Source organism: Podarcis vaucheri (assembly GCF_965113315.1).
Source record: "Podarcis vaucheri genome assembly, chromosome: 2".
In the NCBI taxonomy this organism is placed as follows: domain Eukaryota; kingdom Metazoa; phylum Chordata; class Lepidosauria; order Squamata; family Lacertidae; genus Podarcis; species Podarcis vaucheri.
In genome coordinates this window covers 89806125-89821558 of record NC_138760.1, presented here as the reverse complement: position 1 = coordinate 89821558, position 15434 = coordinate 89806125, and the positions used below count along the sequence as shown (strand labels likewise).

The window sequence follows — 15434 nt, the reverse complement described above, 5'->3', positions numbered from 1 at the left end:
CTGCACATGAACGGATTGTCCCACGAAAGTGCTATTTTAATGATTATTGATTAGCAATAATTACAGATGAACTGTAATTACAGTGATTGCTGATTTCCAGCTGGCTCATATACACTCCTAATCAGCTGAGGAAATAATCACTCCTTCCAACAGCAAATGCAGGTGCTGAGTGCTGCCAGGATTGAAGCCAAAATGAGAAACAAGAGGGGGAGGCATCAGCATGCTGGGGGAGAACTCTGAGAGGTCTCTCTGTTTATTTCAGAGCATTTTTTTAATGGTATAAGCAAGAAGGCAACCCCTTAAAACAACAGCCCCATGAGAACAGAGCAAGCTCACAAGCAAGAGACAGAATATTGACCTTTTATATTAAATTGAAGTAATTTGGTTTGATTTGTAATAATTTGGAAATTAATAAAAATAATAAAAAAACAGAATATTGACTGTTGGGAAATAAAAATAGAAAAAAGAGCAGGAGGCAGGGGGCAATGGAGTTTCCACAAGGATGGCATGGCTGGCTGGACCTCTGAACCACTCCTGTTAGGAAGCAAGGATATACAGCAATGTTTTGTTGCCAGTCCCACTTGTACAAGGCTTGATCCATAGCTGTCAACTTTTCCTTTTTCTTGCGAGGAATCCTATTCGGAATAAGGGAATTTCCCTTGAAAAAAAGGGAAAACTTGACAGCTATGGCTTGATCCCAACACCCTATTTGCTGAGCACCCTATTGGGGAAGGACCATACATCCATGACAGAGCATCTCCTTTGCATGCAGAAAGTCCTAGGTTTGAGCCCCGAAATCTCCAGGGAGGATTTGGAGAGTTCTCTTCCCCAAACCCCGGAGAGCCTCTGCCAGCCAGCATAGACAGCCCTGAGCAAAATGGCCCAATGATCTAACTCGGTATAAGGCAGATTCCTACATCCCTTCAGTGCTGGCTGTCCCTCCAGCAGACGCTGCAACACTCTGGGGTAGGAGGGAATGGCGAGAGGAAGCTGTGCCCTCCTGGCTGCATGAGGATTTACCGTCTCCCTCCCGCCCCCGTGGAAGATGATGACATTCACATGGATTGACCCGCAGAGCCGCAGAAGTCCAGGTGAAGTCTTAAGGTGTAAGTCCCCCATTTGGACGAGCTTGCTCTCGGCTTGCCCTCGTCGGCCCACAATGGTGCCTAATGCCTTTTCAATTTGGCAGCCTGATGGCAGCAGTGAACCAGCAGCCAGTGGGCTTGTCAAAGGCATTCCTTCACTTTAATCCTATTGACAGAGGCTGCTGCCTGGAACAGGAACTGCAGGGTGAGCCATGTCAACAGCAGATTCTTATTACAGATAATATTGATGGGGCCTTTACTTGAATAATGAAGGGAAGAGCCCTCTGCTTTGACGTTTGTCTCCAAAACCTAGAATTACCAAGAGTTTAAACAGCGGAGGGGAGCTTAAGATAGTTGCATCTTAAAGGATCTGCTTTCTTGTCGCTTTCAGGGCTGGGGAAAGGAGTTTAGCCCATACGCCGCAAGCTCCGCACTGACCTTTTCACTCCTCTTAATAAATGTTACAGTTAAATAAAGTCTGATGGATTTTCCTATCTGCTGTAATGTGTTATCCACTTTCCAAAAAAGAAAGCTCCCAAATCCCTATTTAATATCAGTGTTACTCATTATCTTTGTTAGCTGTGGGGCAAAAGGCAGGGCAGGGACGAGACCACTCAGCCGGCATTATCCGTGGAAGTTCTCGCCACTGCCTCTTTTTATATGGGCAAGGCTCCGGGTGTATTATTTGGGAGGCAGTGAAACAAGGTTTGCATCAACCAAGCCACAGTTTGTTGTGGAATTCAGTCCAGAAGCAGCACCAAATGGTTGCCTTGTCCCATCAGTGCAAACATTTCTTGGAACCACCTCCGTCTTATCTGGATTGAGCTACAGTTTGTTGGCTCTCATCCAGTCCATTACCAAGACAAGACAATGGCCCAGCACTTCCACTGCCTCACTTGAAGATGTAAATGTCATAAGAAGATTGCTGACAACGTACTCCAAAACTCCAGATGACCCCACTCAGCAGTTTCATGTCGATGTTAAATAGCACAGGGGATACAGTTCAGCCCTGAGGAACTCTACCCTTCTTTTACAAGAGGGGAAATGATGACAAAAGAGGGAGGAGCACCAAAATACAGGGAATGGGGCACTGTTATTTGTTAGGTACTCTTTGTCCCACCTGTTTCTTTACATGGCAATGGAGATGGGGTGATGTAGAGAACACAGTAGCCTGTTTTGATGCAGATAACATATCCAGAGAGACGTCTACTGAGCCGAGAGGTGTGCACTTCACAAACCCCTGAAACCACCGAAGGTTTCACTCTACTATAACTGCCTGCTAGGACTGAGTTTGGGGCAGTTAGTCCAGAACTCAAAATGGGTTATAGACCACAAGTGGCTGGTCTTCAGCACCGTCATCTGCTGTTCCAGCTTTAAGAAATGAGTGAATTGCAAACAAACTGCCTTCCCTCCCAGTGGAGATTTATGCTTTCTGACTTCCTGACGACCGAGGTGTGGCATATAAACTACTCCTTGCTTCTCATAATAACTGGGGACAATTGAACAGGGCTTGCCTTGACGTCACCAAGTCTCCTTGTACAAGGCGTTCGCGTCCCAAAAGGAATAGGACTGGGGACTGGCTGGCTCGAGGGAGGGTTTCTGAAAGGACCGAATGGCTCTGTGCCACCTGGGGCCCAGGCTGGCTGGAAGAAAACCGAATGGTTCTGATTACTCCTTTTTAAGAGAGCAAAAGTATTCAGCATTTGGGACACAGAGGGGCAGAAAGGTTACCTGTTGAGGAGCTTGCTGGAAAAAATAGCACATGGAGGTCCTTCTGAAGCCCAGCCAAACTCCCATTGATAGGTTTGGAGAGCCAAAGACAGCTGCACCAACCTGGAACATAAGAAGCAGCCTTTTACTGAGTCAGACCATTGGTCCATCTAGTCCTTTGATGCATCTCACAGTGCACACAATGAGTGTGTCAGTATCATGTTAATAATGACAACTAGGAAACACAGGAAGCTGACCTATAACAGGATATGGGTCCATCTAGCTCAGTGTTGTCTATTGACCGGCAGCAGCTCTCTGGGGTTTCAGACAGGAGATATTCCCAGCCCAGCCTGGAGTTGCTAAGGGTTGAACCTGGGACTTTCTGCTGGAAAGGCAGATGCTCTACAACTGATCTCTATGGGCCTCTGAATTACAGTCCTTCTCCAACTGCCCTAAGGAAGCAGCAGGCTTGGGCACCAAAGGTCCCTGCCCCACAGGACTGAAAGAAAACAACCTGCCTGCTAGTCTGGGTTTAGGAGGGTGTTTTTTTTTCTGGGCACACGTATGTGTTTTTCAGTCTGCTTCAATGTTTGAGCAGCAGGAGCTCATTTGGACAAGCTCAGAATTTGGAGCACAGGGAGGGGTGATGGCAGATACTTCTTGATGTCTTCTTGACAGCCTCTCTGTGTTACTGCAGGACTCAGTAGCGGCATCTTAACAGTCAGGGCCAGCCCACCCATGAGGCCAAGTGGGACAACTGCCTCAGGTGGCAAGATCCACTGGGGCGGCAGATCCTAATGTTGAGCTTTCTTAGACATACACACACAAACCTTGTTCCTGATGTAGCTCTTCCCTCATCCCATCTTCCCTGGCAGAAGGGGGGGACACCATTTTGGAGATTACCTCAGGTGCTGGCCCTGTTAACAGTTTCAGGTCTTCATTTTGTCATTTTTCTGGATGTCTCCCTATTCCTCTCTAGTCAAAACCAGAATGCCCTCTGGCCCATTGCAGTTTCTATGTATTGAGGAGCCCTCCAAGGGTGTGCTGTCCTTTGGGGTGTGCTTCTGTGAGTGTCAAGGGGTGCTGTGTGGAAAAAACTGTGGGGTGAGGTGAAGGTAAACACCTGACACTTCTGTACACCACAAGCAGATTGGCAATAGCCAATGTGGTGCCCTGGAGATGTTTTCTAGGCTACAACTCCCATCATCCCTGACTAATCAGAATACAGTGATACCTCGGGTTACAGACACTTCAGGTTACAGACTCTTCAGGTTACAGACTCCGCTAACCCAGAAATATTTCCTCAGGTTAAGAACTTTGCTTCAGGATGAGAACAGAAATCGTGTGGCTGCGGTGCGGCAGCAGCGGGAGGCCCCATTAGCTAAAGTAGTACCTCAGGTTTCAGGTTAAGAACGGACCTCCAGAACGAATTAAGTTCTTAACCTGAGGTACTACTGTATAATAGCCTGCTGGATCAGATCAATGGTCCATCTAGTCCAGATTCTTGTCCTCAAAGTGGAGAACCAGATGCCTGTGGGAAACCAAGGAGCAGAACATAAGCAGAAGAGCACTTTCTCCTTCTGCGGTTTCCAGCAACTGGTATTGCTGCCTCCAACTGTGGAGGCAGACCAGAGCCATCATCTCTAGTACCATTGATAGCCCTCCTCTCCATGAATTTGTCTATCCTCTTTTGGCCATGCTGCTGGGGCTGCTGTGAGCTGGAGTCCAGCAACATCTGGAGGGCCCCACTTTGGCTTCCCTTGAAATAGACTTTTGCCTCCTCGGCAGCCGTGACTGTCTGCTTGCCGTGGATCGAGAAACTCTCACTTCTCCCAACAGGTGAGAAGCACTATCAAAGCTGAGCATCTTTTATTTCTCTTTCTCTCTCTTTACATAAGAGAAATGGGATACACGAGCTAGCATTTATGTAGCCTGAAATTTGAGAATTGCCAGCAATTTAAAAAAGCAATATTCCTAGCATAGTTGGAAAGCTGCGAATGTATTAAGTAACATTTTGTATTTCCTCCTGCCAGGGTTCTAGTACAATTATCAGATCTGTGTGGATTAACCCTTGGATTTTATAGGAATTTAGCAGCTATTTAATATGTGTGACACTATCCTTGCATGTAATGTGTCAGTTCCTCTTTTTTTATGCCTCTTGCCTTCACGTAGCCATTCTGAAATATAATGGTATAGAATGACTGTGGAGAAAGCAAAGTTCATTGGTTGTGCTGTGTGTTCAAACTTCCATAGTTAGCATAATACCCAGAATATGCAAGTCTCGGCTTCATTTGAAACATTATATAGTTGATAAGGAAGTCATGCTATAGTGTGTGTGTGTGTGTGTGTGTGTGTGTGTGTATTCAGTCATTTAAAAAACCCCTCTACATAATTAGCCTGCCAGATAAGAACAACTGTGACTCTCTCCATCAATGTATGTGTTTGATTTTTTAAAAGTAAAGCTTTAGATTGTACAGATGCGTTTCAGAGATGAAGAGCCACGTGGCACTTTAAAAGGGGTTCTAGTGACAGATCATCTCCTTTAAGTACAAAGCCCCCACAAAACTGGTCCCCGTGCCGAATTGGTTCTCATAATAGATTCTCACAGAAAATGGAAAATGTACTAATTAAAAAGAATGCTGACAAGGGAGAATTCTGATGAGAAAGTTCTATCTGGAGCTTGTTAATTGCAGGGAAGGGACTCTCCCTGGTTTCATAGGAAGGATTGGGTGGGTGGGGGGGATGCCCTAAGAAGCGAGAACCTCAACAAGTCTGAGCCAAACCTCTCCACAAAGTTCTAGCACTGATGAGAATGAAGCTGTTGAAGTAATTCGGGTTAAGGACATGAGCACTTCCCTAAACTGATTTTAGGGACCTAGGAAGCTTCCTTCTACCTAGTGTTGTTGTCAATGGTGGTTAGTGCCCATTGGGGCTGGAGTGGAGAAGGCAGGGAGGCCAACAGTAGGTGGCGCCAGAGCCAATGACAGGTCTGAGTCAGCATAAGGTAGCTTCTATAATCCTCTTGCTGTGGTTACATGAGGTCCTTCCTGATTCCATTGTCCCAGCATAGCCCCCTTTCAGAGCTATCTTTCCTTATTCCCCCATGAACTGATGCTATTCTGTGACTGTGCTGGACTGATTTATAGCCACTTCCTGATGTCTTCTGTAAGTTCCATTCCAATGTCCTAAACGTATCCATCTTACTGTATCAGTCTCCATCAAAAGCTTGTGGTGCTCATTGCCTAATATACCTGCAAAGTATTCCCTAATGGTCTTAAGAATTCTAGTTGCAGAGATCGTACAGTATTCTTCTTCTTCTTCTTCTTCTTCTTCTTCTTCTTCTTCTTCTTCTTCATTACAACATATGAAATATAGGTTACTATAATCTAGGGGATAAGAAGGGTCTCCTTTGCATAATATTATTATTATGTTCCATTGGCAAGTGTGAGGTGGAGAATCCACTTTGTTACTAAGTAGATATAAATTGCACACATCTTTTAGCACACTGTTTTGACCAAAGCTTTGCAGGGCAGGATTTTTCCTGTGAATATCTTGCTTCTAATATCATTCTGAAGATATGGTGTGCAGCAGACAAAGAGAACAGAACAGACTTTCCCCTTTAAATGTGGAGGACCCAACTAACTCTTGGTCACCAGTCTTCTTTTCTGCCTTGCATTCCCTTGCCCTCCCTCCCTCCCTCCCTCCCTCCCTCCCTCCCTCCCTCTCTTTGTGCCTGTAGCTGGCAGCCTGCTACTTCTTTGGGTACCCAGTCATGTTTTCCTGCATTCTCCCCCCAATGGAAAAAGCCAGAATCCCTTAGGATGTCTCAGTATGCTTTGCTTCCCGGTATTTTCGTCTGGGAACCACAAAAAAACGCTCAAAATCTAAATAGCAGGAAACAAAATGCAGACCTAGAGACACTTCAATACAGTTGCTGAACTAAAGCATAGTGCAAGAGGGATTTATTTGTAAATAGAATATGAAGGGTGTTTATTCCTTATTGATGAAGTGATTTATTGCACGAGGTCATAAAAGTCATTAATAAAAGCATATTGGAAGGAAAGTTCAGTGGCGTAGCGTGGGGGGTGCAGGGGGGCCGGCCGCACCGGGAGCAACATCTGGGGGTTAGGGTTAGGGGGCGCAAATCCACGGGTTAGGGGGCACAAATTACTTGCCTTGCCCCGGGTGCTGACAACCCACGCTATGCCACTGGGAAAGTTGCACCAGAGAAAAACTGTTGGTTTTTTGTTGTTTAGTCGTTTAGTCATGTCCGAATCTTCGTGACCCCATGGACCAGAGCACGCCAGGCACCCCTGTCTTCCACTGCCTCCCGCAGCTTGGTCAGACTCATGTTTGTCGCTTCAAGAACACTGTCCAACCATCTCGTCCTCTGTTGTCCCCTTCTCCTTGTGCCCTCCATCTTTCCCAACATCAGGGTCTTTTCCAGGGAGTCTTCTCTTCTCATGAGGTGGCCAAAGTATTGGAGCCTCAGCTTCACGAACTGTCCTTCCAGTGAGCACCCAGGGCTAATTTCCTTAAGAATGGATGCATTTGATCTTCTTGCAGTCCACGGGACTCTCAAGAGTCTCCTCCAGCACCATAATTCAAAAGCATCAATTCTTTGGCGATCAGCCTTCTTTATGGTCCAGCTCTCACTTCCATACATTACTACTGGGAAAACCATGGCTTTAACTATACGGACCTTTGTTGGCAAGGTGATGTCTCTGCTTTTTAATATGCTGCCTAGGTTGCCATCGCCTTTCTCCCAAGGAGCAGGCGTCTTTTAATTTCATGACTGCTATCACCATCTGCAGTGATCATGGAGCCCAAGAAAGTAAAATCTCTCACTGCCTCCAATTCTTCCCCTTCTATTTGCCAGGAGGTGATGGGACCAGTGGCCATGATCTTCGTTTTTTTGATGTTGAGCTTCAGACCGCTTTTTGTAAGGCCTCTTTTGACAGCCACTTTGCTTTCTTGCATTTCCTTTTCGTTGGGATGGTTTTGGTTGCTGCCTCCTGTATAATGTTACGAGCCTCCATCCATAGTTCTTCAGGCACTCTGTCCACCAACTCTAAATCCTTAAACCTGTTCCTCACTTCCACTGTGTATTCATAAGGGATTTGACTTAGACCCAAGCTTGAATTTTGCTATAAGAAGCTGATGATCTGAGCCACAGTCAGCTCCAGGTCTTGTTTTTGCTGACTGTATAGAGCTTCTCCATCTTTGGCTGCAGAGAATATAATCAATCTGATTTCGATGCTGCCCATCTGGTGATGTCCATGTGTAAAGTCGTCTCTTGTGTTGTTGGAAGAGAGTGTTTGTGATGACCAGAACTCTGTTAGCCTTTGCCCTGCTTCATTTTGAACTCCAAGGCCAAACTTGCCAGTTGTTCCTTTTATCTCTTGACTCCCTACTTTAGCATTCCAATCCCCTATAATGAGAAGAACATCCTTCTTTGGTGTCATTTCTATAAGGTGTTGTAAGTCTTCATAGAACTGGTCAATTTCAGTTTCTTCAGCACCAGTGGTTGGTGCATAAACTTGGATTACTGTGATGTTAAAAGGTTTGCCTTGGATTCGTATCGAGATCATTCTATCATTTTTGAGATTGCATCCCAGTACAGCTTTCGCCACTCTTTTGTTGACTATGAAGGCCACACCATTTCTTTTACAGGATTCTTGCCCACAGTAGTAGATATGATAGTCATCCGAACTGAATTCGCCCATTCCCATCCATTTTAGTTCACTGATGCCCAAGATGTCAATATTTATTCTTGCCATCTCATTTTTGACCACATCCAACTTACCCAGGTTCATGGTTCTTACATTCCAGGTTCCTATGCAATATTTTTCTTTACAGCATTGGACTTTCCTTTCGCTTCCAGGCATATCCGCAACTGAGCATCCTTTCGGCTTTGGCCCAGCCGCTTCATCAGCTCTGAGTCTACTTGTACTTGTCCTCCGCAGCATGTTGGACGCCTTCCGACCTGCGGGGCTCATCTTCCAGCGTCATAACTTTTATATGCCTGTTGCCTTTGTCCATGGAGTTTTCTTGGCGGGGATACTGGAGTGGCTTGCCGGTTCCTGCTCCAGGTGGATCACGTTTGGTCAAAACTCTCCACCATGACCTGTCCATCTTGGGTGGCCCTGCATGGCATAGCTCATAGCTTCTCTGAGTTATTCAAGCCCCTTCGCCATGGCAAGGCAGTGATCTATGAAGGGGGTTGGTTTTTTTATGTCCTGTTAATTCCAAGTCATGTTATTTGGGATGATCTGACATGCCAAGCTCCCCTCAGTTATAGGTAAAAGCATTTACTGAGTCAGACTATTTGTCTATATAGTCCAGTATTGCTTACTCTGACTGGCAATAGCTCTTCTAGGACTCGAACAGAGGTCCTTTCACAGCCTTAACAGAGCTTCTTTTAAGTTGAAGTGCAGGGAATTGAAGAGACCCTTTACACTGGGATCAATTAGTACCGGACAAGATGAATGGAAGGAAATGGCAGGTTTTAAGGGTCTGTGTGTCTGAAAATGCAGCATGGGAGTTGGCACACCATGCATCTGACTGCTCAGGAGTTGGAAGCCAGCAGCATCCTTAGAGTCCGTTCCAAATTCTTGGTTGCTGAATATGACCAGATGGAAATGGGTGTTGGCTGTGCAAGAGCAACAGGTTGAGGATATTTAAGATTCTCATCTTCAGACAGCAGAGGGAAATAAAGGGGGAATAAATGTGAGACACTTCCAGGCATCTCCTGCCCTCTTACTTCCAAGCATGCCCACCTGGAAATAAATGCCATTTCATGAGTTGCTTTGGAAAGGAGTCTGCCACGCCTGGGGGAAGGCTGAGCTGCTGCCCATGATTTTTGGAGGTTTCTGGGAGATCTGACAAATAGAAACAGGAACCAGATGGGATTCACGGCTGCGAGAAAGGAAGAAAGATCCATAACCCATGTTGAAAAGTGAAGACACTTTAGTTTTCTTTTGGAAACATTCTTCCATTGGTCGTCGTTTTCAGATTCCCTCGCTCCCCCTTTGCTTGGCTGAGCAGCACAGGAGATTTCCTGTTTATTATTATACAGTGGTGCTTTAGTGGAGAGGCCACTGGGTTCTTCAATGGCCCGTGTATTTTATTTTTAGGAAATATTTTCTTGCAGAACAAGAGTCACTGTATGCCTTTGTTTGCTTTATAGTATTCTTCATGTCGTCGGCCTGTCAATCCGTGTCCTAATTTCTTTCCCCTTAGGCATTTTGCATGGAATGCAAATGAAGCACTGACTTGCTGTTTGTTCCAGGGGCTTGGACAGAGATAACAATAAGGATAGCAATGGATTGGTTGTAGCTCACTTCCTACAACCAATTCACCTATGTTGAACATGGGGGGGGGGTTGTGCCCACCACTTCACCTCCAACCTCTGCGTCTTTATCTGAACCTCTGAACAGAATCAACCTGTGTATAAGCTCTGTGTATTGGCTCTTTCTGGCTACAGACTGTGCATTGGTTCTCTTCAGAGCTCCAGTTATGGGTAAGATCCTATTCAGAGGTTCAGCTAAAGCAGGACTGGGGAACTTTCAGGTGCTGCTAAACTATAACCCCCATCACCCCTGACCATTGGCCATAGTGCCTGGGGCTGATGGGAGTTGGAATGGAACAAAATCTGGAGGCCCCCACTCCTGGATCGGAGCAAGCCAGAGGCCATGGTCAGCCTTCATGCTTGCATTCAATGATGATTCTTCACCTCAATTCGACTTTACTCTTCTGAAACACCTAAACCCAGTGCCCTAAATATGAATGACAGCCTATCTTGCCAAATATGAGAGGGGAGGGGAAGAAACATTATTCTGAAGGTTGTTACCTCTTTTTCTAATACTGTACAGAGATGGGGGAATTGTTTTGTTCACCAGAGAAAGGTAAACATGACCAGGTTCAATTGAGCTTAATAATGTACTTCAGGGTAGTCAATGTTTCCAATAGTAAGGGATGGTGGCAGTTGTAGTCCAAATTATCTGGAGGATTTCCTGGAGGAGCTGTAGTCCGAAACATCTGATTTTCTAGATCCATTTCAGTCTGGATTTAGGCCTACTTTGGATACAGAAACTGCCTTGGTTGCCCTTTACGGTGACCTTTGTCAGGAGAAAGACACGGGGGAGTGTGAGGGCACTGTGTGTTGTGTTGTTTCTGCTCCTACTTGGGTGGTTGGCTCCAGAAGGTGGTGCTTGAAGATATTGCTCTGCCCTGTGGGTTCTCTGGTTTGGGATACTGCAGTGGTTGGTCTTGTCCTTCATGCTGTTTAACAGCTACATGAAACCACTGCGTGGGGTCATACAGAGTTTTGGAGCACACTTTCATCAGTATGCTGAACACACATAGCTCTTTTTCTCCTTTTCATCTTCTACAGGTGAGGCAGTGGATGTGCTGAACTGGTGCCTGGTTGTGATAATGGACTGGATGAAGGCCAATAGGATGAAGCTTAATCCAGATGGGACCGAGATGCTGCTGAAGCTTTTTGTTGGCTTCTGCTGGGCCTGTTGATGGTTATTGAAATGGTTTTATTGAAATGTATTGTTTTGGTTATATGTCTAGGGATGATGGGAGTTGTAGTTCAGCAACATATAGAGGGCCAGTGGTTTCACACATCTGTTTTATGTTATGCCTTTTTGGTGCTTAATCTTTTTGTAAGTACAGTAACTGAGATATATTTTTTTTGCAGTGAGCAATGGATAAGTCCAGCAATAGAAAATATGAATTAAATGTTAAATGACCTTAGTCAATTTCCCATTTTACATCCTTGTGAAGACACTATAGTTGCATACACACCACACATTTAAAGCACATGGCTCCCCCCACCAAGACTCCTGGGAACTGTAGTTTACCCTTCACAAGACTACAATAACGCAGTGCCCTTTTCCATGGACCATGGTCTCCACTTCCTTGAGGACTGAATTCTAGGGGGTGACCCAGAGGTCCTGAGCAATGAGATTTTTCTGCTGTGTTCCAGATCTCCTGATCCTTCCCCATTAAACACAACAACTAATGACCCCCCCCCCGCCCTTTTTGTTTCATTCAGTCTTACAACCACCCTATTCCATTGAATGAAAGGTGGAATATGAATGTTTAAATACAGAAAATAAATATTAGCTAGGCTTTCATTATTATTTTTATTTTGCAAAAGGAGGAGAACTGAGGTTCAGAGATCATAGCCAATTAGCAGCTGGGCAGGGTGGAATCATGCAATTCCCCTACCACAAGACTATTTTAGATACCCTTCCTGTTGGGAAGCTGTACTCTGGAATACTGCTTGACAAATATTTCTTGGGAAGTTCTAGCAATGTATTGGCTCCCCGGAACAATGAAACACATGCTTCAGTTTAAGCTAAAGAGAAACCCCCTGCTTGTATCAACTAGGTTACTTAGTTAAAAGCATGTGCTTAAATACTTCTCTAGGCCTGGGGTGGGGTGAGAACTGTTTCGTGCTGAGCCCCATTGAGGTGGCCACACCCGTGACCCATCCTCGCTTAGCACCGCTGTGTGGAAAAGTCCCTTGCCTTTGCACACTGCAGAAAGATGTTACGAAATCCTGGCCCTGACAGAGAGCAGATGCATTATTGGGAAGCCCTCAGGTCACAAGAGGGCTAATAGTCACATTCCTGGCTGCAATGGCAAAAGATTTACACCCCATGCTCGCTTGCCTCACCCTGCACCAGGCTGAGGGCTCCCGGCCTAACCAGCCCCCTTGGCTTTAATTGTTGTGTTAATGGCCCTTTTATTTGAAGCAGATCCCCTGGCTTACAGAGGAGAATGTCATTATGTTGTATTTTAGATGTATTTACATTCAACTTGCCACAGGGATAACATTCTAATTATTTTCTATAGCTGACAGCACTAGCGTCTGCTGGTATTATAGACCCCCTTAGACCTGATTACATGGTCTGTTTTTCTTCAAATCACCCACAAATGACACTGTGGAGCAGGTTTATTATCGACTGGCGTACCTTTGCTTAACACGGCCCGCTCCTGAAACAAATGCACAGAGAAGGCAATGCATGTTTGGAGCTTGCCTCTTTGTCTTCAGGAAGGCAGAGGGGCTTAGAAAGGTTAAGCCCACAGTTAACCTCCTCTTCTTCTTAAACCTTTAGCACATACCCCTAAAGAGATGGAGGCACTATTGCACGGAATAAGACCGGTCTTGCGTAGCACACTTCCTATATCAACAGCATCCCACGGCAATTGACAAGGAGGGCCGTGAAGCCCAGAGGTAGCTAGTTAAGTCATAAATAACAATAGCAAGTTGTAAAGTCGAAGGGAAAGGACCCAAAGGGTGGTGTCAGGTTGGTTTAGATCACAGATTAGGAGGAGGAACCTTCAATAGGGCAAGGTGACAACTGATAGGACAGAGGAGCAGTCACATTTTAGAAGAATGGCTTCGGTTTTTCTTTCTTGCCCCTGCGAGAGGGTTAACAGTTGCACTGTGTAATTGGTAATGGCTGGAGATAAGGGGCTCAAGGAGCCTTCAGACAAAGGCATTAAGAGATGTCAAGGTGACAGAAGATGGAGGTGTGTTTGAAGACTTCTTCAGTCAAGGGTGATGGGGAGGGTGTGGCGCCTTTAATAAATAAGGAACACAAGGGAAAGAAGAATCTGGGTTGAAATGTCTATGGTAAATTGATTGCCCCTTCCGTCTATGATTCTATGATCATCTATGGTCTATGACTGTGGCTGGCCTGCTTGGGTAGTTTAAAGGCTAGCAGCATGATCCTGTACATGCTTATTCCGAAGTTACGGTAAGTCTCATTGTTTCCAGGTTGGCTTACTCCCAGGTAAGCATGGCACTGCAAACTCAGATTCGGTATAAGCAGGAAATACAATTGCATCCTCTTGTCTGGGCTCATGTGTTTCCGGAGCCAGCATGAGATTTCTCAATTAGAAATGATTATTTCATTTTTTTAAAAAAATCTTTTTAAAAAACAACAATGGTGATGTGTCGTTCCGGAATTTCCTGACTCTAATGAGCCCAGTAAATGAACCTGTCTCCTCCTCCACCCCCAGTGCTTAATATGCAATTGTACAGTTGCATGTGGAGGCTGACTGGGGATGAAACGCATCAGGTCATGATGCAAAATTCATGTGAAATGTTCAAGAAAGATCTATGGCCAGAGGATTAGAGCCTGATCCTCAGATATAAGCTCTATGGAGGTCAAAGGGAGTTACATACAGCAAGCGAGTGAAGGATTTCAGGTTTCAGTGCCTTCTTGTACCTGCTAATAAAACTTTCCAACGCTTTCATTTCCCCCCTATATGTTTACCTGAGGAAAAATGTTGGCATAATCTCTGAACTGAATATTAATGTTAGTATGAGCATAAGAGTAGGCTTTAATACAAAAGATATTGTATGTGATAAGTTAATGAAGCTGGAAATTGGGGCAGGGAACCAGATGCTGTTGGAATACAACTCCCATCATCCCTGGCCATTTACCATGCTGGCTGGGGCTAATGGGACTTGAAATCCAACAATATCTGGAGGGGCACATGCTCCACAACCCTGCTGTTGATTGGCAGGAGTCTCCAAAGGGTAGCACCACCTTGCTTTGCTTAATAGCTGTCTAATGGTCCATATGTGAGAGAGTGGCAGGAGAGGCACTGTTGTTCTTTCAGTGGATGTAGGTCTGGGAAGCCAGTATATGGTTCCTCACAGTTCTTCCTTTTTTCTTCTTTCCAGGTGCTGGTTAAACAGCTCAAACCAGGAATCTATACAGCAATTGTCAGCCTCATATATGAGTACAGTTGACTGTCTGTCTACCCACTCGGTCTTAATTATTCTTAATTTTATGTGTGTGTGTGTGTGAATGGTTTGCAACTTTGAAACTTGCCAACAAAACATCTATAGGGCTATCTAAGAATGACAGATTATGAAAGCTAATCCTTTCCTAATTTGCTCATGATTAATGTTTAGAATTTCCATTGATTTTGACTAACCCCTCCTCCTCTCTTCTTGCATTTGTGCTGAAACGTGGTTTGGACATGGAGTGCAGAAATCAAGAGGGGAAAGTCTTACATATCTGCAGGGCATTTGTTGATTTCATGTACAGTCGGTTAAATTGTGGTCTCTTCGCCTCACTAATCCTATGTAAGGATTCTATGTTGTGCATTCTTTCAACAAAGAATTGTTGAACCCCGGTCACTTGAAACCCCAGACTGCCTTTGATCATAAAATAAGTTGATAAGCGGTCATGGAGTGGTGGGGGTTTTGTGTGTGTTTGTGGGATTTGAATTCTTCTGTATATGAAATGTTTTGTCTGTGAAAATGTTTTATATGTTTTTATTCTCAATGTTATTGTTGTTAAATCACTCTGAGAAGTTTAATAGTTTAATAGGAAGTCATCCAGAAATGGAAATAAATGAATGAGCTTCTTTTAAAAAGTTACATGGAGCATTCCCTATTCCTCACCTCCTGCCACAGAACCACCGGCACTGCACCACCCAAGCCTCTCTGCAGGGCCGTGCATTGTTCTCCTCAACAATGTGGGATGGCTTGTAGGGATGTCCTAAGCACAACCAGCCCAAGGATGACAAACAACCAGTAGCTTAATTCTTTATTGACAAAGCACAAACTTACAATAGCCTCTGAGGTGCACACACACACTT

At 45.0% G+C, this 15434-nt stretch overlaps 1 long non-coding RNA gene across 1 annotated transcript in view; it reads left to right on the top strand.

The window, feature by feature from the left end:
- Window positions 1-15120, top strand: part of LOC309525465 — a 56596-nt gene extending 41476 nt beyond the window's left edge. The window contains exons 3-4 of the long non-coding RNA XR_014216314.1: window positions 11191-13047; window positions 14509-15120. This is a non-coding gene — a long non-coding RNA (uncharacterized lncRNA). The remainder of the gene's footprint in view (window positions 1-11190; window positions 13048-14508) is intronic.
- The last annotated feature ends 314 nt before the right edge of the window (window positions 15121-15434 follow it).